Below are 23,075 nucleotides of genomic sequence, written 5' to 3'. Positions count from 1 at the left end.
AAAAAAAAAAAAAAAAAAAAGAGGGGGGCGGAAAGTGGAGCCCCTGGTGGCGAGCGCCCCACGCTCAGGTTTATTCTCGGTGTGCGAGACCCTCCTGCTTTTCTTTCGGCTTTGGGCGGGGGGGTTGTCTAGGTTTGCTTTTGTCTTTTTTTCTCCCCTTCTTTCAGCTTTTTCTTTCTTTTTTTTTTGGCTTCAGAAGGGAGGAAATCCCACCGCGATCCGCGGGAGGGCAAAAAGAGAGGGAGAGGAAAAGAGGGGAGGGGGGAGAGGGAGAAAATCCTGCAACAGGTTGCAGGGGGAGGCGTGAGGTTTGGGGGGAAGAGATGGCAATTTCACACACTCACACTCTCTCTCTCTCACACACACACACTTCCCAAAAGGCTAGGAGGAGGCAGGCTGAGGATGGAGCAAAGTTCCTTGAAAACCAGTGTCCTGCTATTAATGCATCAAAGCAGTTGGGGGCGGGGGGGGGGGTGTAGCGCAGGAGAAGGAAGAGGGGATGCAAAGCTCCCCTTCCCGCCCCCTTCTTCTGCAGGAGGAGAAAAAGCCTCTCCCGACGCAGCGAGCTGCTGGGAAGCTTGGTATGAAGCAAAGTTGTGTTTCGATCGGCTCTGTTCAACCCTCCCGCTTTCCTCTTCCAAGATTTGCAAAGGCAAAAAGTGAAAAAAATGCCAAAAGAGGCAAAAAGAAAAAAAATGAAAAGTTTTCTGCAAAGTTGAAGTATTTTGTTGCAAAGTCTGCAGAGGAGTGGTAAAAAAACAGGGGGAAGAGAAAAAAAAAGGAAAAGAGAGGAAAAAAAATCCACTTTGTAGATCTCCCAACACTTTTCCCCTGGAGAAGTTTCTAAAGAGACTGAACACTGCAGAACAGGCTGTCTTTTAAATAGACTGCCTCTGGCTGCCTGCCAGCCCCTAGCTGCAATTTGAGATCCCAATGACACCTCAGCTTGACTAGGTGCCAGCAACTAGGGCCCTATCAGTGCACACTCGAGCCGGTGGGGGTGGGGTGCGCAGCTTCTGACTTCTGGGCTTCAAACCCCGGGCAGTGAGCAAGGATAATGTTATGAGGAGAGACAAGGGGAGGAGGAGGGGGAAGGGAAAGCTGAGGATGGGGAGGGAAGAGAGAGAAAAAAGTTCAGGTCTTCACAGTTAAGAAAAAAAAAAGGGAAAAAAAGTGGTTGCAATCGGGTTGCAAGGCAGCTTGGGCTGCAAGGAGTCTAGGAGGGAGAGGTCAGGGCTCTAAGTTTGGGGGCGGGATTGTGTTAGCAGGGCCTGATCCTGCAAGCTGTACCTTGTACTCAGTCCCCCTGGTGGTACAGGGACCCTCATCCCCTCCTCAGGCAGCTGGCACGCTGGGGACCTTCACAGAGCAGGGAGAGCTGGTTCGTGCACCTACCCRTTGGCACTAAAGGTGAGATCAGCCAGGCGATGGCTGGAAGTGGGCCAGGGGAGCCATTCTTGCATGCCCTGGACCCGGAAAGATCATGTGCGCGCGCAGCACTGTGCCCAGCTCTCCCCTTCTTCCCCTCTGCAGCCGGGCTAGCGGGAAAACTGCACTGGAGCTTTTACCAGTGCCAGGGTGTGCCCTTGCCACCCCCACACAGCAAGGGTTAAYGCAGCCGGACAGTGTGCAGGAGGCAGGGCTGGGCTGCTTGTAAGAACTGTGTTAGATTCCTGTTTGGAAAAGTTCGCTGTTGCTTAGGGCATGCCAGAAAAAAAGGGGAATTTTAGCACGTGAAGTCCRATTTGCACGTTTTAGCTTATTCTTTGTGTGCCTCTTTCCCTGCACAAACTGGCAGAGAAAAAAAGCCCACAAACTTTGCAGCACTCATCCTCTGTCCTGGGCAGTTCGGAGTTTGTTGTCTTTTGTTTCACTGCTGCATTCCTAAGTGTTACAGATCTCTGGGAATTGGTGCTTCGCACTTGCCTCCCTCAGTGTTCATTCATTGCTAGGAGCGGGGAAGCTGGAAGAGTGCAGGAGAGAATCTCCAAAATTGCACTGTGCAGCCGTGTGGCCTGCCCAGGCAGCTGTGCATAGGGATGTTACACCTGGAGCAGAAAGGACAAGCAACCAGGCTGGGAGGAATGGCTAAATGAAGGAGTGGGAGTTTGCTCACAAATGCTGCAAAGCCTTGCCTGCTAGGGGAGTGCGAAATTAAAAGGGATCAGACAGTTCTGGGTGAGGTTTACATGCAATTCAAGTCAACTCCCCCCTTCCACACATGCACACACTCCTCCAAAGCCACATATTCCTCAGGTTTCTTTTTAGATCAGTCATCTATGCAGCTGCATTGCATGGATTTTGCCACTAGAATGCACCCTTATCTATGGTAAGAGGACGGGTGGTTGCTTAAAAGCATTAACTCCTTCTTTGCCAGCATGGCCTCTCAAGGCTTTTTTGAGCATTTCAAATGTTTCTTGTTTTACTGCCTTCTTACTCCATGTGGATTCTGTAGCAGAGCTCAATCCCTGCTTTTTTTTTTTCTTTTTACAAAAAGGAAAAATTACACATTTCTAAGTTGCTGGGGTTTGTTTTTTCTACCAGGATTTTCCAGAGATTTTATTTGATACTACCTAAAAATCTGCTTAGATCATAGTTAACTGCCAAAAATTAGACACCTTAAGGTAACAAAAGCAACCCCCTACGATTTTATTTAAAGTGTTTTTAAATGGTTTCTCCAGTCAATGCTTACAACTTTTACAGCATATTAATTGCATCCTGCCTCTGGTTTTTATGAGAATCTGCCACCAGTCTGAATGGGTGTTTAGCATAAAATAGCACTGGGCATCTTTCATCTGGAGATCTGGAAGCACTTCCTGAAAGGGAGAAGTTAATAAGTTAAGAAATAGTGTGTCCCATAAAATATTGATAACTGGCACAAAGACAGCAAGAATATCTAGAGAGGTGGAGGGGAGGTTTCACTCCCACTCCAACCTGTCCATGAGACACAAAGTGGGGAGGCATGTAGAGAACTGCCTCATAGGGCCCAGCTGCAAACCTGGCACAGGAGACTGGGGCATGGCTGGATTGCCCCAGGGCAGAGATCCTGTGAGGAAACCCTGTGGAAGCTGCACTACTTAGGTCTGTCTGGGAACTTTTTTCAGGACTTTCAGAGCAGGCCAAAATCAAAGTGGTGTGAGAGTGTGTTGCAGCCATCTTCATTTCCCTGTTGTGCTGTGCTGTGAGGCAGTGCTGTGCTTTTCATCCATGAAATTGTGCCTGGAAACCGGTTGAAATCTTCAGCCAGATGTGCAAGTTTTATCCACGAGCTGCTTCTTTGGAGCTCCCACTTTTTTCCCCAAAATTCATTTTTCTCCCAAATGATGAAAGCAGCTTTTGCCATGAGTATCTTGGAGCTACTGCAAGTACTGAACTGCTTTCCTCGCAGTCGGGATGGAGTTGCAGATGAATGCCTGGCATATGCTGTCCATGCTCCTCACAGGGGCTGTTGTGATGGCATCTTCTGCCAGTGCACCAGAAAAACATTACCCTGGGAAAGACAATCAGCAACAGGGTAGTGTGTAACATACAGCTGCTCATGAGCTGGAGGAGAACCTGCACCCCTAACAAAGAWCATATTTCTCTTGGTTTATGCTCTTTCAGGGGAGATCACATTAATGTTTTGTGTTTATAAGACATGCTTTCTTATTTTGGGGGAGTAAACAGAGCATTCAGATGAAACCAAGGTTTCTATTAGTGTCTTCTAATATTTCTAYAGACTCTAGATTTCTAACATTTCTATAGACTCCATGTGTTACATATGGTTCTTTGTTGCAAAAAGAGAAGTAATTATTTGGAAAGCAGTTATCATTCTTTGCATCTCAGATATGTCACACTTCATTATGATATTCTGTAATGTGCAAAAGCACTGACTTTGCTGGGCATGATAAAGAGGATGGAGCATAAGCTTTGAATAGTTTGGGCTAATCTGTGTGTTTTGGAGGCACTCAGAACATCAAACAAGTTCAGGCAATCTAGAAAGATTAAGATCTGAATCACAGATACGTGAGTGAGATTTTTTTCTTCTCCCTCTAAAACCACTGTCCAGTTTGTGCAGATCTGAAAATTGTTAGGAAAATAGTATTTATACAGGAGAATACATACACACATACCTGCATACACACACATATACACGTGCATGCACACACATAAATTTGTGTGCAACTATTAAAAAAATGCCAACAGGTAGTGAAATCATGTGCCTGAGACTGAAACATAATTATGAAAAAAACCAATATTTCATCCTTGGAGTAAAAATTCCAGAGGGAAAAATGACACAGAAATGGAACTGACCGGGCAAATCTGAGAGGCCACCTCAACAGAAGTGCTGAAAGGGAAGAGAGAGAACAGCAGGTATTGACACTTCGTGTTGAGGTAAAATGTGATTTCTTCCCGAAGTGTTTGTTGTTTTCTGGACAATGTCCCTTGAAAGCAGCCTTCTTTGCGATGGTGGAAGCAACTTTCAAGCAGCCATGTACAGCTAGCTGGAGTAGCAGAGCAGCGCTGCAGTGGTGAGTGTAATAGAACTAGTGAGGGCTAGGTGGCATACTGGATACGCTGGATACTCACCTCCAAAGACTTTCTTCTACATCCAGCAAAGGCTGGGCTGAATTAAATTATCTCTTTGCAGGCAGCTTTCTGTGTCATTAAAAAAACAAAGCAAGCGATGCTTCCAGTGAAGACAGCATCAATGTTTTGCTTTCTAACATGCCTCCTGGGGGTATCAATTTTAAACCACATGTAGAAATCGAGTCTCCCCTCACCAGATCAGTGTCTGGGTGTTCTGCATGGCTGGGTTGGCTGTTTCACATTACCAAGGCTTGGTGGCCAAAATTTCCAGCAATAATTGGTGACTGGAGGGCTTCCATGCTTGTGTGGCCCACCTGAGTCACCTTAAGAGGTARGGAGATTCAGTAAGTGAGAAATATCAGCTCTTGAGCATCATGAGGTACTTTGAGTCCTTCAGAAGTACCAAAGCATAAAGTCTATGTTGGAGTCTAATATGGATATTTAAATGACAATGACAGAAATTACTCCCAGGATAAATTCCTCTTGCCTGCGCATAGAAGAAATTATTTTCTTCTGCTAACAGAAGACAGATGTTTCATCATGAAAGGACAATACAGGTTCTCCTTTGCTACTCTATGGCCGGTGCTGAGAGCAGAGGTCCTTGTATTGCTTGCGCTTCTCCAGCTACCTGAATGCAGTCTCTGAAYGCAGGCCGAGCAGCTTGGCATCTCTCCCAGCACATGTGCACGGCCCAGCACTGAGCAGCACACAGTGACCAGCTGCCTGTCCAAGCAGACAGCAGGCATAGGTCTGACTATGGGGACATGCTTCCTCGGGACATTTTGGCTCCAGGGGGGAGGCTGGTATGCTTTCAGAGACTCTAGATGACTGGAGACAAGTTGCAAAAGCCATTTCAGTTTCCCTATCTGTGCAACAAATGAAGCTTCTGTATCTTCAAGGCRACTGGGTAGGTTTAAACGGCTTAGAAAGCAGTTGTAGATCTTCATGTCAGCGCTCTGCAAGCTCAAAATATCCTTGTGATTCTCTCACTTTTTACGTCCACCTTCCCCCACTCCTTGCTACCCACATTCTATTTTAGTTATTAATTGTTTTAGATTCAGACAATGCCTCTCCTTTGGCCTCAGGCAGACACACTGGCTGAATCACTAAAACACTTTAACACACATCTGCTGAGGCAGCAAAAATCAGTATCTCTCGCTTTTTTTTTTCTTGCTCTCTCTCTGCCTCTCCAGTATCACAGTCAAAAGGTGACTGAGACACTAAGTAGAACTGGAACTGGCTGAAAAGGGAAAGTGCTCCCAGCTGAAGTGCAGAAAACACCTGCATCTAATAAAAACAAATGAGAAACATCATCAATAACCAGAAGAAAAAATGGTATAAATAAAAAGAAGAGTATAAATTCAGATGGTCTCTGGGAAACTTGAACAGATGCCCTAGCCTGCTGTCTTCTGGAGGTATTGTGTAATTATTTACCTTGTAGTGCATTAAAATACARGGGGTTGCTGTGTCACTCTGGTGTACAGAAAGGAGCTTTAGAAAACTTTCTGTGCAGCTGGATACCATGGTGATGGGTGACCCAGAAATACATTAGATAGTTACTGTTGTGGGAGGGAGGGCTCCTYTTGGAAGAAGCAGGTGTTGTCAGAAAGATGTTCCTTTCTGTCCCTTTAAGTTTTTGCAGGCTTTGCATCTGCCATGAATATTTAGGTGAGAAAATATACTTGGATTTGACTGAGAAACCAGAGGTCCCTTACAGGGTGTGCTGGCTGCGATGCAGGGGATGCACTTTGTGGGCTGCCTATGTGATCACGTGCATGTACTGCCTGGCCCTGTGAACTGGCAGGGAGCAGTGGTTTGCCTGGAGGAGATGCTCAGGCTGACTGTGATCACCAGCTCCCTCTAAGAGCCTACTGTCAAGCCTGCTATGCATGTTTGTTCCTTAACCTTTGCGAAGCACCTGAGGAGTTGGTGTAAAAATAACCTCTTGGGCCCTGTTGAAGTTTTCTTTTTTCTTGTCTCTGTATCACTCTGGACTACCTCCTGAATCAATAGCTGTGAATAAGCTGATATGGTTTTGTGGTTTTCATTTCCTTTTGCATTGCCACTAGTCTGGAAATATTCATGTCAGATTGGTATCACCATCAAGAACACACCAAAGCATCTTTTCCAGGACAGCTGTGGGGATGTAGCCCACTGAGAGCCCTGCAGCGTGGGTGTCTGACTGCACCATTGACAKGAGTGGGTATGAGTGCTTTGGAGGCTTTCTAGAGATAAGGAGGCATTACAACTACAGCCTGGCACTGAAGAGAGCTCAGAAACCAGACTGTCTCTTCTGCAGAGTTGCTGCAGAAGTTCCTGGGATACCCAAATTACTCTTGAGATTTGGGGATGAGCACAACTGGCTGCTCCCTTTGATAGCCCTCTTGGCTAGGGAAAACGCCTTCCTTTCTCCTTCCTTTAAGACCTCTGCATCTTGCAGAGCTTTCTGTTGTGTGGTGGGATGTCTGACACCCTCCTTTAGTAAGTATCCACAAGGAGTAGAGCAGTTGTTTGGTTTAAAGGAGGATTAAGAACTTCATCAGTCCAATTCAGATTGTAACTTAAGACTTTCAGCTTCCCTGCTGCAAAACATTAAAAAAAAAAAAATTGTCTCCATCCATTCCCAGAGACACACAAGGAACTTCATCCATGAAGGTCTGCAGAGTCCTCTAAGGTGAGCAATATGTGTAGCAGCATTTTGAGGCTCCTGTTGAGACAATGGAGACAGGAGCTCCTGTGATGGGGACGCAGGCTCATGCAAGACTGGATGGAGACAGACACAAATCAGAGGGGCCCACAAACACTGCTTGGTTACCTCCTCTTCTTAGCTGCCAGTAACTGACCTGGATGTGGGCTTATGATTATATCCCTTAAGTAATTCCCTGGACTTCCCCTTACCCTCACTCTGTAATTATTCATAGTTATTTTCTAATGGCTGTCCTGCCACTTGTTTTCTTTTTGGCTTTCTTCTTCTGAGTAATGAAAACACATCAATGGCCTTTTTCCAAGAACAGTTATTAGAGCAGTCACCCCTGCCTATTCCCCTCCCCTCATTTAAAACCTATCAAGCTCCACTGGATTTGTGGCCAGAATTTGCATTGAATTACTATTTTGGGGTTGCCAAAAAAGCAAAACTAGAAAGTTTGGGGGAGAAAAAAAGAGAAGAGAGAAAGTTATAATCTTCCCAGATCATTATTAATTATATTTAAAATAATTACAGCATTCCAGACGGCTACACTGCTGACAAGCAGGAAGATCAGCTCTTGCGGGGGAACCTGTACATGTGTTTTAGTCTTTGTTTTACCATGAGAACAAGCCCTTCATGACACACAGCTGATGCTGGGACACTTCCCATCCCCGGTGAGCTGGAGATACCAACATGTAGAGCAGAGAGGGCTGATGGTCTCACATGCAACAGCAGAGCTTGCTCCCCTGAATGGACATGCCAATCCTTGCTTGACATGCCAATCTGCCTCCTCCTCTGAGGCCAAATTTCAGTGCTGTGTTTTGTTAACCCATTCCTGTGACAAGGGGCAACAAGACCAGCACATGGCAGAGGCTGAAGGCAGGATGCAGACCTAGGGGTGATTGTCTAYAACAGTTAGGAAAGGCAAAGAGGAATTAAAAAATATCTTCTCCCACTTTTGTGCTGAACTGCGTCTAATTCTGATCTTCTGGGAATGTGTCCTTGCATCGATGGGTGTAATGGATAAACACAGTAACGGAGCAGCCCCTTCAAGTTGGAGCATTACCGATTTATCCAGAGGGGTGTAGCAACTGGCGAAGAGAGTGGAAACATCAAAAGACACACGGCTCTCACCTGACCAGACTATTTTCAGATGTCCCCATCCTTCCCACACAGTCTCCTATGCTTTGCCAGTGTGCTCAGTTCCCTGACAAGTCTCTCCCTTGTACCACAGCTCGTTATTATCTGCTCTCCTCACTTGTGCTTGACATACCCTACTTGAAAACCTCTTCTCCTATTCCAAGCCAGAGGTGTGGGGATCTAAATACTCACCAGAAGCAAAACCTCAAAGGCATTAAAATAGCATGTTTTGTCAGTGACCCAGCTACCTGCATTTTCAGAGCTGTCCCACCTCAGACCATCAAAAGCCTTGTATCCCACATATTCACACCTGGAATGTGATATATTTTCTCTCTTACATTAAATGTCTTCCCAGAAACTATATATCAAGCAGACCACTCTGTGAAGAGCAGAAACACCCACTTACCAGTGGGTGAACATTTTTATACAACATCTGCTTCATCTCTAGCCTGTGAATTCTGATCCTCAAGAGTAAGCTAAAACAATACTGACTCTTGAACTAAAATTCATAACTCTCCTGGCTGTGACAAATCATGGCCTCAACAAGACATATTCATTTTATAGCACATTACAGCTTCCCCTACAATTTACCCATCCTGTAGGATCCTAAAGGCAATAATTATCTGTATGTATGTCCATCCAGGACCAACAGCTGTCCCGCCTCTCCTTTTCTAGCTTCCTTTTCCACTCCACTGTTGCCGGCTCCATTAGCAGACAACCATAGAAATCAAAACAGAAAGCCAGATGTGGTAYCTGTAAGTCAAATACATATCTTTCTTGCACTCCTGACAAACTGCTTGCAGAGGTAGCCCCCCTTACTACCCTGATTGCACAGCAGTAGCCATGTTACACATAGGCCAAGAGATGCAGGGCCTCACTAGCATGTGCTAACCTAACTCATTTGGTTGCCATAGTATGGCCAAGGTGAGATTCAAATACTTGTTACTGCAACCACACCTGTGTGGCTTGCTCTTGAGATCACACCATGGGTTTGTAGGGCACAAATTCAGCAAGCAGCCAGATGCCTGTCATGTTAACTTTAGAATTATTTACAGTCACAATTTTTCTTTCCTGTAAAGATGTCATGAGATCTGGGAAATCTGGTGGAGACATTCACTGCTTCCAGAATGGATGGGCCATCTCTGGGCTTTCTTGGAAGTGAGGGTGTACCTCACATGGTCTCAGCCTCAAAAGGCTTGTCCCTGATGTGGCAGAATGCATAAATAATGGAGAACAACTGGAAAAATGAGCAAAGTTCTTTGGAAAGTTGAATATCCAGGAGAGTTCTATGTAGGGGAGTCAGTTACAGAGGTGAGAGGGGAATTACGGCCCGCTCAGACCTTGCAGGACCAAGAGACTTCGATGTCTGTGCGTGAATTCTATGTCAGAGCTGGCCTGACCAAATCTGGCCCATTCTCCAAGTGCATAAGGTTGTGGTTGGTGAAAGAAGACCTGTTCAGCCTGTGAACAAAGCATTCTTTCCCTTGCACTGTTTTCCCTAGGAAATGTCCTGACTCCTCTTTAGGTCCTGCTGGCCTTCCCAGTGGAGCAGAGCATCACTAATGGTCGACCTAACAAGAGTCCTTGCTACTTTTCCAGCCTCTTAACATCCTCTGACAAATAGCCTCTTTGATATACCAGCCTGAAGAGTTGAAACTGGCCCATAAAATCTGTCATTGTTTCATTCAATATTAAAAGAAATAATAAAAAAGAGATACTATATACACATATATACGTACATACATATATATACATATATATATGTATAAAGAAGGTAACTCAGAGCACACATCAAAGGCCTGAACTTAGTCCAAGCCATCACTTCCTTTTTCCTTCTTTCCTCTTTTTTTGATTCTCCACAGACCCATATGAAATAAGTTTCACAACCTGGGGAAGGCACATAGCTTTCTCTGCACTAGTCTTATTTTCCTTTTACAGCTGTGCTCTGGTAGATCCTAAGAGAGAGAGAGAGAGAGAGGGAGAGAGAGAGAGGGAGAATGGGTGACATGTTTGTGCCTAGCACTAATGCTGACTGCTTGGAAAAGCTAGTGGGAGGGTGAGCAGAAAACACAAGTGTCTCAGCTGGAGCCAGCACTCTCATGAGTTTGTGCTGGGAAACAGTTATAGTTCTTGCACTTTGCAGCACTGGGAAATGTAGTGACTCAACATGCTCATGCTAGTGGGTGATGTCTTCATGTTATGATGCATCTAATTGTATCAAGAATTAATTCAATATTCTTCCCATGTGCTCAGTCAAACCARAGGCATGCTCTGGTACATGTGATGTTGCATCTCTGAAGGCACTGTTCGCAATGCTCTGCTGCCTTTGCTGCATCTCAAGAAAACATCAGCTAGCTGCTTGCTGCTTAGTGAGGGAAAGGTAATGAGAACAAGGCTAGGAAAGTTAGCCCCCACAGGAAAAGGAATTCCAAAGAGCTTTTCTATAGCAGTGGGTCTCACATCCCTTTGGGACCCATAGACACTGGCTGCCATCCCTCTGTTTGGAGCAAAGTCTGCTATAAATAGTGCCCTAAGATATTGGGCTTCCTCTAGCGCAGCTAATTTTTGCACTTCAGATGGGAACCTGGGAATGAACTAGCATAGGTAAAATGGACAACACAGGGTGAGCGCTCAAGCGAAATGTGCATCAACTTGACAGGGTAGACTTAGAAATACAGTGCCATGAACAGCAAGTAGTTTCCACTGAATTAAGAACAGCAGCAGAGATCTTTTCCCTGCCTGCAGAACGAAAGATCTGGAGAGCCCTTTCTTGGTGTTGAAATGTCACATTAGAAAACTGCACAGTAAACAAGCATCCTGGCAATGGTACTAACTCTGCTGACATTCATATACCAGAGAATGATGGATTCTTCCTCAGGAGAACAAGAATTTAATATCTGAGCAAAAACCTGTGCATGAATTTAGGCCAAAGGAATAAATTCATGCCTCCTACTTGCCTTCACTTTTATGGCCCATTTGTACTCTTTTTTCCTGAGTTTTCATCAGCCTCTTCAATCTTCCTGCAGAAATCTCTCAAGATAGCCTGATCCAATGTAAACTCTACTGTAGCAGCTTTCCCAGGTGAATGGCTCCTGTAACTATTCTCTCTGCTCTAACTCTGCCTCAAGCAGACTACTTACTGTCAGATCCTTGAGGTTTTTTTAAGGTTTCCAATTCTAAGAATGGTACTGTTCTTTACTTTCCCCATCRCTTTAAGACCTCTTTGTCTGTCTCTTAAACTCTTATCTTTTCAAACAGTGGGCAAAATTTTCAGCTTTTGTATTATATATCTTGCTGTCTACTGAAACCTTCCTAAACCTGAACACATCAAGTGGAGTGGTAAAAGATATTGGAGAAGTCACAGTGAAGGCTATGTAGGACCTTCATCTCCATCCTTCCACCATCTCATCCTTCCAAATCAATGTAGTAGCCTGTACACCTTAATTATCTATGTATGCAGACTCCATACCATCTCTCTTTACTCATCTACAAGTTGCTTGCCTAATTCAAGGTAGCTGTTGATTTTTTTCAGAATTGACATTAGGTGTGGGGGGATTTGAGATGTCCCCAGGCCTAAGAGTTTTGGCAGATGTTCAAAAATCACATTCTTGCCTTTTCCAGGTTTACTGGACTGAGTGGAGACTGCTCCAGTCCTCACAAGGCAAGTGCCTTCAATTCTTCCTCTGAAATAGCCTGTCTTTTGTGCCTTGGACTCCTGCTGGTTTTCCAGCAAGCTCTGGAGCACTCTGATGGCTGCTCGGCTTCCAGGATCAGGCAGGACCGGATGGCTGCAGTCACCCTGGTATGGCTGTAGCCTGCATGGGATGGCCTCAGTTCACTTACGTTTGTATCTATTCCAGCTAGTGAAATAGCCAGAAAGGCAGTTCTTCTAGCTGAAAGGGTAGCTGGAGAATGGCCTTAGACAAAGTTTGGACTCAGGACTTTGCTCCTGGAGCTGCCTGGATACGGTTGTAACTGAGCATGATGTAAGTGGCTGCTGAGTTACCATCCCTAATCTTTTCCCTCTGTACCATAAGCAGTTTCCATAAGCATCATGAGACCAAAAAAAAAAAAAAAAAAAAGCCCTCTGTTGAGGGAACAGATTAGTTAAGCGACTACATTTCCTCTACATCAAATGGCTGAAGACACACAGGTTTCCTGGTTTCCAAGGCACCGTAAAATGAAATACAATAGGAAAGGGGGATGAGATTAATGGCAAAAACGTCATACTCTGCTCTCAGCCAGAGCAGCCGCACCAAAAGTGATGGGACTGCGCCAGTGGAGCTATGTGCAGGATCTGGCCTTGGTCTGTTAAATGAGGACATTACCAGAGTACCAGATTACAAAGCTGAGGTCTCCGAAGCAAATCCTGCTAAAGTAGAAAGGATTTGTTAGAAGGCTGCAAGGTCAGAAAAGCAAGATTATTGGTTTAGCAGCCTTCTGCTGTGCTGGGGACCCCAGGCAATGGCAAGCATAGCACTGCCCATAGTTTCACATTTTTCACTTTGTCATTTAAAAGCTTGTAAAAGCAAAACGAGACATGCTCATTCCTTTCTCTTCAATATTTGCACAGTTGGAGTCATTCTTGCTCCATGCTTCCCCCCTCYCCCCAGAAAGCAAGTGCTTCAATGCTTTTATTTTCTAAATAAACTGAACATGCCCACACAAGTGTGCCCACGAATATTAGCAGCCCAAAGCGCATGACCACAACAACAAACCATTTTATAGTGCAGTGTTCATGAATATCCTGTTCAGAGCACCAGAGTCCCCTCTTCATAAACAGCTCTATAGTTTCTGTTAACAAGCAGCYCTCCAATAATAATCTGTTCTGTTCAAGCCCTGTACCCTTGAGCAACCTCCTAATAAAAGACCCCACTATCTCTGTGCAACTCAGCCACAATTAATCAACGTGGCTCAGGGCTCACAAATTGCTTTCCCCCTTGCCAGCTGTTGCTTCTGAGTGACTCTACAATAACAAACCAAGATCCACTGCTGGCAAATCACCAGATTTTTTTTTTTCTGAATACCTCAAAACTGTTTTATAAATAATTTTTTCCCTAGTCATTTCAGCAGTTAAAATTTATGGCCAGCACTTTGCTYAATATGAGCACAAAGACATTTCACTTTGGCAACATTGTGCGGATCCCTTTGAGCAAGCAAAGCGCCCGACCAGGCAACAGCCGGTGCACCCAAAGCCCAGTTCTCACCTCCAAGGGCCTGGGCTTCTGACCAATCCCGCGTTGCCACCTGGCTCTGTGCCGACCAATCCTGCCTCGCCACCTGGCTCTGCCACTGACCAATCCCGCCTCGCCACCTGGCTCTGTGCCGACCAATCCTGTTTGGCCACACACACTCCGCGGCCTCTGCGGCCCCCTGAGGCGAGGGTGGCGCTGCAGGCCTCGGGGAGGGTGATGGCCGGCCGTTCCTTGGCTGTTGTTTGTGGGCCCCGCTGCAAGTTGTCTGGGAGCCTGCATAACCTGGCCTAGACAAAGCCCAGATGTCCCAAACCAGGGGGATGTCTTCCATGTTACTCCCAGGAGCACGCTGTGGCCTATGTGACCTGGCCTAGGTCTGGAAGATGCTGCCATAGCTGTGACAAGGAGGGCACTAGCAACGAAATAGCACAGTCACCTGCTAGTGCTTGAGCCCATGCCCTGTTTAATTTACGTGTACAAGTGTAGCYATAACGTGTGTTTTGCTACACCCCAATTTTGTATAGATTTACTGGTGTCTCAGTGGCTCCACTCCTGTGTGATGTACCTCCTGCTGCAGGTACTTAATTTCAGTTTCTCTTATCCATTTGATTTCCAWTTTTCATGAAAATTGTAGGAATATTAGATCTTCAAAGACCTTGCAATGCTGACAGATTTTGTTGAAAAGGACCAATGAGTTGAAAAATTGGTGCAAAATAATGGGCGGACACACGAGTGCCCCAGTGCGTAAATATCAGCTAAACATGCTTCAGTCCATGGTGTTTGGTGTCATAGCATCCTGGCGGCATTATAATTGTGTCCTTCATAAACCTCCACCATAGWCTGCAGCCTGGAATCAGTCCTGTTTCACCTGGTTTTAGACCTGGGGTTGAAATGAATTCTAAACCAGAGGAAAGCACAAAGAGCTGGCACACAGTGGGGTCTGGGCTCTGATCTCTCCAGAGCGACTGACTCATTCTGTGATCTTCGGCAAGGCTGTTGACCTGCCTGTGCTTTGTGCTACACAGCTGGAAAATGGATTTTTTTTTTAAAAAAAATGCAATGGGAACTTTGCTGAAGAGAGCAGATGCTGAGATTTCCTAGATAAACAAATCACCCAAGGCCTGCCACTTCCTCCCTCTGCACAATTATTCTCTCTTTTTCTGCATCTTATAGTTCAAGGAAGAAACAATTTAAAGTGGAAAGTCTGGGGCTATGTTTTCTTACGTGTCCTGGATCCTGCTTTAACTGTGAAAATGTTCAAAGTGAAAACTTGACCTGGCAACAGTTTCTAAATGACCTCGCTTTGGCTGTGAAATCCACTTGAGCTTTGCAGAAGCAGATTTTTATGGTCTTCTCTGGTAGAGGAACAAAAAGATTTTTTTTTATTATTATTATTTTTCTTCAAGAGGAATCTTTATACAGTCTGCGTGTTATGTTTTCTCCCAGTGCTCAAGGTCAAATTAGCAGTTCTTTTCTCACTGTTCCCCACTCACTTTGTATCACTCAAAAAAATAAATCCCATTTCCTCTCTGCAGATGCTCCATAGCAGTAGAGAAAAATGACAGAAGTACAAACAGTCAGTGTTAAAAATCTGTCATTGCAGCCGTACACAGCGAAGTTTTACATCTAGGCAAGGCAGTGGCTATAATTAGAAGCACAGTATTTGTGAGAGGGGCTTGACTGGCTGGAGTTGCAGTTTATGTTTTACTGGCTCATTTTCTAGAGGACAATGCAATTGCTAATGTTGATGTGATGGTTTATTCTTTCCCAAGGTGTAAAATGGGTACATCCATTAACAGTATTGCTTCTCTGACACAGGARGCCTGTCATTACCTATGAGAGTCACAGGCCTTTCAGGAGCTGTCACCCCACAGCTGATGTAATCTTGTAGCTTAAAGTTGTTAGTTATAATTACTTAAAGGAGGTGTGACAAACACATCCTAACTCAAAGGGGTAATGATTCATGGACACTGTCTACTATCCAGGACTACTGGATCTGGACTCCCTATAATGCAAGCCATGGTACTGGAGATAAACACCTCCAGTGGCTTAACTTCCAGCCATAGTCCAAATGTGGCTTAAGATACCACTGAAGTGGAGATTTGGTATTAATGGTCTCCAGTTCAGTAGTTTGTGCAGAATCAGAAGCTGTGGCGGAACATCTGGGACTCAGCTGGAACTAACTTGATCCTCCTAAAGCACCCTATGCCAAAAGGCCTCTACTGAACACTGCAGTAACTTGTTGCAGGCTATTTTTGCTAGGGCTGTGTATGCAGCACCAACAACATAGTAGTAGAAAAAGGGCACTAATACCTGCTGAGGAGGCTTCACTGTGTGTGGTAGTGGTTGTCTGCATATACAGCCAGCATTTGTTGTCACTTGGCAGACACCCATGAGGGCATGCAGCTCTAGAAGTTAGGATTTAGGTGCCTAGACCCTGATATGAAATTGAGCTTTAGGTAATAACTAATACTAAATGATACATTAAAAGCAATAGGTATCCAGAATGGACCAATCCTGACCTGAAAAATAATTGTCTTTCCTTCTTTGTGTGACTCTTGGAAGGGAGAGACATGTTTCTGACACTGATTCTCCCTGTGGTCATGTCATCTTAACTTCCTAGCCTCATGCAGTGGGGATAATAAATACTTCCTTTTAGTTTGCCAGCTAGTACGTGTGTTTCATAGACTTGGACTGGGGACAGCATGTGCGAGGGGCCATTCCCATTAAGCATGGGAGGTGGTTATCATGGTTTGGAGGAGGGAGGAGAAGAGAATTTAGTTATGAGTAGCTGCTCTGGGTTATACCAGTTGGATCCCAGATTATGGTCTCTAATCTCTTAGTTATGAGGATATACATGGCCAGTATTTCCAGTGTTGTGAATGAGACATCACATTATCAGGATCAAGAGTGTAACACACTGAGGAAAGGGAGACACGCCAATGACATATTGCAATATTATCTTTTATTTCTGTACATTCTCTTTCAATCAGTCTGTTTCATCTAGTGTTTTACACATGATTTTGGACTCCTTGGGAGCAAACACTATCTTTTAGCTGTGTTTGTACACGCCCTGAAACAATGTGGTCATGTTCTTGACGAAGACTTCCTCACACTAGTGATGCTAATGATGCCTGGCTCTGGAGGAAAGGCAAAGGAGTGCTCCACTGCTGAGACATGACTAGATGGCAGAGTCGAAGGGCTATTTGCTTGCTTCATTCATTCCAGACTGATGTGGATTTGGTGGCCATCTAAGGAATACCTGCATAATATTTTGCAACTGGGTAGTTCATTTCTCTGTCAAAAATGTTTCTGTGTTAGGAAATGCTCACTAATAGCTTCAGCTGCATAAGAGTTGCCCCTGCCACCAGAAAGTTATGATTCTATGTGTAACTGAAATGTGAAGTCCTGGGGAAGATTGTCAGAAGCCTCTTTAAGGGAATTTATTAGGTGATGGATATCCTAGCCAAAGGTTACTTTCCCTCTTAAGGGTTGTCGTGGAAAGGAATCACACAGCTCAGCATTCCCATGAACCTGCCAGCAGACTACATCCATGAGGGGGAATGGAGTTGGTGTGATGAGCCGTGCTGGATTAAAGAACATAGCTAGGTGTGCTGAGGAATTTGTGAAGCCTGTTCCTTGCTGACAGCTCAACATGAGTGAGGTGACTGCTATAACTGATCATCCTGCAGAACCAGAGTTCCTGGTCATTGCTTTGAAATCTTCCTTTCTTCTCCCTTCTCCTTTGCTGTGGGATGCACTGCTCCATCATCGGGCTTGCAGCATTGCTGCCTTCTTAGGAACTGTTTCCTCTCTCTTCATTCTTCCTACACTTCAAAGCAAGCTCTTCTGTAACATCTCCAGGGTTTTCTCTTGCCTTTTTGGCTGCCTGGCAAGTGTGCTGAATGGGCTTAAATGATTTAGGGAGTGAGGGAAAGAAAGCAGGGAGAGAGAAGCTGTAGTGGCCTGCAGAGGCCATTCAGAGGCATTCAAAAGGAGTCACTTCTCTGAGTGTAACATACTGGCCTATGCTTTATAATTATGTGTAGGCAATGGTTGATAAACATATATAGGGAGGCATAAACTGTTCTGAGCAGAAGCTTTCCTGTGTGTCACTCTCAGCTGGGCAGAATGGTGCATGGATGTTATGTAGCTCTAAGAAGTGTGTGATAAAAAGTGCCTAAAGCACATGCTGGGCTTATTCACTTCTAGGTCCCTTTCTATCATCCCAGTGTTTAGGGACTTGACAGAGAGGGTGAACTGGTAGGAAAAACATAGCCTCTTCTACTTTAAATCCATTTTTCTCATTGTTTTGGGGAGAAGACTCGGGTCACATTTTTGTACATCTTGCGTAACTCTGCTGTCCAGTACAAATGGGATAATAGCCGTGAAAAGCTACAGGCATGTTTGACTGCACAGCCATAGACTGCTTTGTGGGTCACGCAATTCAGGGCATTCTTAAGGGCTCATTGACCAGTCATTTAGTTCTGCCACCTAACTTCATACAAAACTCTGAAATCATAGAGGAAGAAATTAGGCAGCCCTTGCCCAAGACAAGCCTCAGTGACCAGATAAAAAGGAACAATCCCCAATTAACACGTGGTACAGAGCCATCTGTGCTTATATATAACATACTGGATGTGAACCATCTGAGAAGAGGAGAGGCTGGTGTCAGCTTATTTTGAAATCTACTGCGATGGCAGGACAGCAGGAAAATGCATAGGTCACGCAAGGCAGAACAAGGATGGCCAGTCCCATGTGTTCTCTACTCCAGTATTTCCTACTGGCTAGCTAAAGCATGTCTGGCATTTCAAACTGATCTGGTGGCAGGCAGGATGAGGCAAAACAGGGAAGGTGGTAGGAAAGGAGGTAGTAGGGATTTTAGGAAGTATATTGATTTAGTCCTGATTGTGGCCAGGACATTTGCTCAGCTGAGAACTGAAAAAGCTGTCATATTTGTCACAAAGCAGGTGAACATGACAGGAGAGTGGAGATTAGGAAGTCTGTTGAAAGTATGGAAGGTAGTAACTGTTGGGGTAACATCCTGGAAGTTGCAGGTGGGGGTAATCTCCATTGTGAGCAGTATTCCTGCAGTTCTGTGTTCCTCTTTTCCTACTTCTTGGATTCATCTCAGGGAAAACCTGGCCAAAGGAGATTTGGCTTCTGTTTTGAATAAGGGTGGGTGTAACACTTGCTTTATTTAAACTGGTCCATGTTTTGCATGGTCTCTTCTTTTAGCAGTGTTCCCACATTGCTAATCACAGGAGTTTTTGTTGTTCTTGATGTTGCATGGGTCTGAACTTTTTTTAGTTTTCCCAGAGGGAGAAATAAATGCATACTATTACATCGACAAAGAAGTGAGGTTTACACTGCATCCAGATATGCCTGGTAGAGAGTTGTTTTGTGTATTATGTTTCTGTCTTACATTATCTGTCAGGCTTTGACACTATTGCTGCAGAGCAGAGCTCCTTAACAAGCTGCACTCTTTGACAAAGGGACGGGGAGAAAGAGTGTCAACCTTGGGAAACAGTGGTTTCCTGCATCAAGTGCTGTGTAATTGCATGAGATGGTCCATATGTTCTGACACTTTTTATTTACAGAAGTGCCAGGAGTTTAGGCCAATTCCAGCCATCTTTGCACATACTGACCTCATGGTGTTGGCTCTGAAATCTTCCTTCTAGCATTCAGATCTCTTGCTGCCAGAGGTCACACTCAGGCCTGGGCTATAATACAATGCTCTCATGTTTTTCAGAGGCTGGATCTAACAGTGGAGGTGGCTGAATCCTGGGGACAAATGTCCAGTTGTGCACAGAAACACTGTTGTGCTGATATGATAATCCCATTTTGTGCAACTGAGCTGCTGGCAGGCAGTTGGTGTTTAGCTGCATGTGGTGCAACAGCGTGCTTTATGGGACTGCAGCGCAGAATGTGCAAAGCTGGGGGAGGTTTGATTCTCTTACTGAGTGCAGTGCCTGGGATTAAGGCCCATAAAGTGACTAAAGGATGTTACCTCTCTTTAGCATGAGATACTCAGCTATTCAGGAAAGGTAGAAACTGCCAACTTTGCCATTTTACTAGGCTGCCTGTAGTCCTTCAGCTGGCTGTTAGCTCTTAAATTCATGTTGCTCTTCAAACTTAGATGTTTTAATTTTCTCAGGAGACCCAGCATCAGCTGCTTTATTGTAACCCAGACTTGCTGTGAATAATTCATTTTGTCTTGCTGTAATCAGTAATAATGAAACAATACTTCCATCCATCAGAAGGCCTTGATGCAAGAGGCAGACGCTCCTCAGTGCAGTTATGGTAGCCTAATGATGGAGGACTTGGTGTCTGAGGACGTATGACAAACCATGAGACTGGAAGTGCTCCTGGATTTTGGTGGTACCAGAGTCCAGGGTGCCAGAAGTAGCATGTGAATGTAGAAAATGAGAAGCTGATAGCTCTGTACCAAAGTCTTGAAAGGAAATGAGCCAGGGCTCCTGCCTAAGACAATTTCAAATGGAGATTTCTAGCTGTACAGGGGCTGACTATCCCCAGATTGTTAGTCCTTTTTTGATACCCCACTCTGATGTCCATTTTCTGTTGGATTTCTCTACTAGGCTTAAGCTTGATAGATTGTCCCAGACGTGCAGAGCTGAGTGATTCGGCAGCATGTGGTTCATATTTTTTAAGAGATGAGATTTGTAAGTTATTATAAACAGAATGGCCTAGCCAAATCTGGCAGCCTGAATGAGCTATCAGCATCTCTTGATGTGTAGGAGAGGCCATCCTTCCCCCATGTTTATTTATAACACAAGGGAAAAGAGGGAAGCACAGTAAAGCTCAGTACCACCTAAGTTACCAGAGTGGCCGCTGATTTGCATTTTATCTAGTTCACATCCAACAGCAAAACACAATTGCTTTCATGCACACTCTGGGTTTCCTACTACATGATCTTGGACACATGGACTAGGTGGACAATGAGTTTTGCTGAAGCTTATTACAAATAAGGAAGAAATGTGATGAGCCTCAAAGGAGGGTTTTGACTGCCATAAGTGTTTGTGAGAGGAAGTCTGTGTTATACAAGACTTGTATAAAAAGGAATCCTGATCCCAGCTCAGGATTTGTCCCTGCAAGAGGTATCTSTGCCCTTCCTGGGAGGTGGCTAGCAGAACAGGTCCATTAAGAGGATGCTGAGAGATGGACAGGAAGGAGCTGGCTGAGGAGGAGACTCCTGAAGAAGGGATTGATTCTGAGATGAAGGATCAAGGAGTCAGAACAAGGACTGTTCATTTTATTCTGGTGGCCTCACTTGGAAATACTCCTCTCATTGGTCATTTTAAATCTTGCTAATCAAATGTAAGGTTACTTTAATTCATCTTTTTATCATGTCTGGAGAAGCTGGCAAAGCACTGTCTGTTGCTTTCATGAGGATAGAAAATCTGTCTCAACACTGAGACGTATTTCTGGAGTGCCACCAGCCAAGTGTGGCAGTGGAAATCTCTGTTTCATTATCTACTTTTCTCCCCTCTACAAAGAACAGTCTGATATGAGCATGTTGCATCCAGACCAAAGGATCTAGTGTCTCTGATTATTGGTAGCCGGTGTGACTCATAGCTGTTACACTGTCCCTATGGGTCTAACCACTCCTACTCATGACAGATTGATGGGCTGAGGCCTGGGCTCGGGATCTTTTTGCTAGAACGGAGCCCTGAACCTCTCTCCAAAGAGCATCACTTAATCTTTTTCACCAATTGATTCAAAAAAAAATCCTTGCATTTCCTTCTTCTGAGTTCTTGTGAGTGCTGTGATGTGCAGCTCACCAGCTGTCTATGTCACCTCTCTGAAACGGCTGCAGTAAGGATGCACCCTGCCTTCATTTTCTAGGTCCTAATGTCAAACCTACTGGAGAAGGGAAGCAAAGTCAATAGATAATGGGACCAGCATCTTACCACTGCCATGCGCCCAAGCAYTTCAGGTGGAAAATGTGCTACAGACTAACCCTAAGGCTGAAAATTCAGATTCAGGCTGCTCTTTCATGTCTCCCTCCCCTTCTTTCTCTTTTGCCAGATAATACGGAGCAAAATTAGGACTCACAAATCTTATGCCGGGCCATAGTGTCTCCTTTCAGCTGCCATTTCCAGAGTTAGTTTGTTAAATGTATCTGTCTTGGTCAGATATGGAGGCACACCCATGTGCAGAAACGATACAACCAACAGACTGCACCTGGGACCATAACTAGTCACAGTTGGATGGGTTTCTGCTTTCAGACCAGCCTGCTCCAGCCAGCTACATACATCCTCCAGGCAATTTTAATGTTCCTGGAAAGTCCTCCCCAAAACAATCACATCATCCAGATCAGCCGAACATGTGGCCCACTGAACAGCTGCCAAAATCAAATCCATGTGCCTTTCAGAGGTGCTAAGGGAATTGCAGAGACCAAAAGGCGTCACATTAAACTCAGAGAGTGAGACATGCTGTCTTTGGACAAACTTCTAGATGAGTCTGCCCTTGGCAGAAACCACTGAGCCAGTTCAGAGAGGAACACCGTTCTGCAGCGCCCAAGGCTTCAGCGGTGCAGGCCAGCTGCCTGGGGCAGCTCCTTTGCTTGCTTGATTTTCCTTTCTTCTTTGCTTTTAGGACTCATCTGGTCTGAAAAATGCTAGACAGTTGAGCCTTGTCCCCTAGAAGACCACAAGCCTCCCAGAGACCACCCAGCAGAGGGGCAGGGTATGAGGGAGCCCCTCTCATGTTGAGTTTGGTTACCAGCACTTCTCTGTATTCTCTTAATACAGTGCTGAGAACAATCAGACCCCCCTTGCTTTGGGTCCTAAAATAATGAATAACAGCAATATGTATCATCTGTTGAGGCAATCAGTCTCTCTTCTTTCCAGGAAACAAGTGCATGGATGAGCTCAGCCTCCACTAGCAATAAGAATGTTGAACCTGCGTGACAATAATCTGTTGAAGCCTTTCATTCCCTCACTGCCTTCCCTTTGCAGGACACCGACTGCTTTGCCATCACCAATGAGGAGAGGTTTTTTTGATAACCAAGGATATCAGAGACCCTCAAGGATATTTTGGAGGATGTGTCCATCTCCCACAAACAGCAAAACTAAACCCAGAATTTCCCTCGTTTTACTGAACAGACTTTTCCTTTCTGCCTCCTGGGAAATGTCCTGGTATGTTGTCATTGGAGTATTAAAAGAAACAAATTAAAAACACGTGACCTATGTCCTTGCAAAGAAATTACCTGATAAAAATCTTCTTCTGTCATTGGTTTGTCAGACTTGCAAGCCAGAGGAATGTCAGCAAAGGAGAGAAAGGATGAGATGTCAAACCTCTATTCTCCCCCACAACCTCCCTTTCTACCTAACATCGGCCAACACAGGGCTGGATGCAGAAAAAATAGAGGCTGTGCATGCCAGATGGCTGATGGATAATGGCACCATTGTAAAAATTGGCCAGAGCAGTTCTGACAGCAGCCCTGACACCCATCACAGCAT

At 44.9% G+C, this 23,075-nt stretch overlaps 1 long non-coding RNA gene across 1 annotated transcript in view; it reads left to right on the top strand.

The window, feature by feature from the left end:
* Positions 1-23,075, top strand: part of LOC146592475 (uncharacterized) — a 104,057-nt gene that overhangs the window by 522 nt on the left and 80,460 nt on the right. The window lies entirely within an intron of this gene.

This window comes from Rhea americana, unplaced genomic scaffold (genome assembly GCF_003343005.1).
Source record: "Rhea americana isolate MKP2758 unplaced genomic scaffold, rheAme1 scaffold_33, whole genome shotgun sequence".
NCBI lineage: Eukaryota > Metazoa > Chordata > Aves > Rheiformes > Rheidae > Rhea > Rhea americana.
The sequence above is the reverse complement of the archived record's forward strand: the minus strand, read 5'-3'. Positions and strand labels throughout refer to the sequence as shown.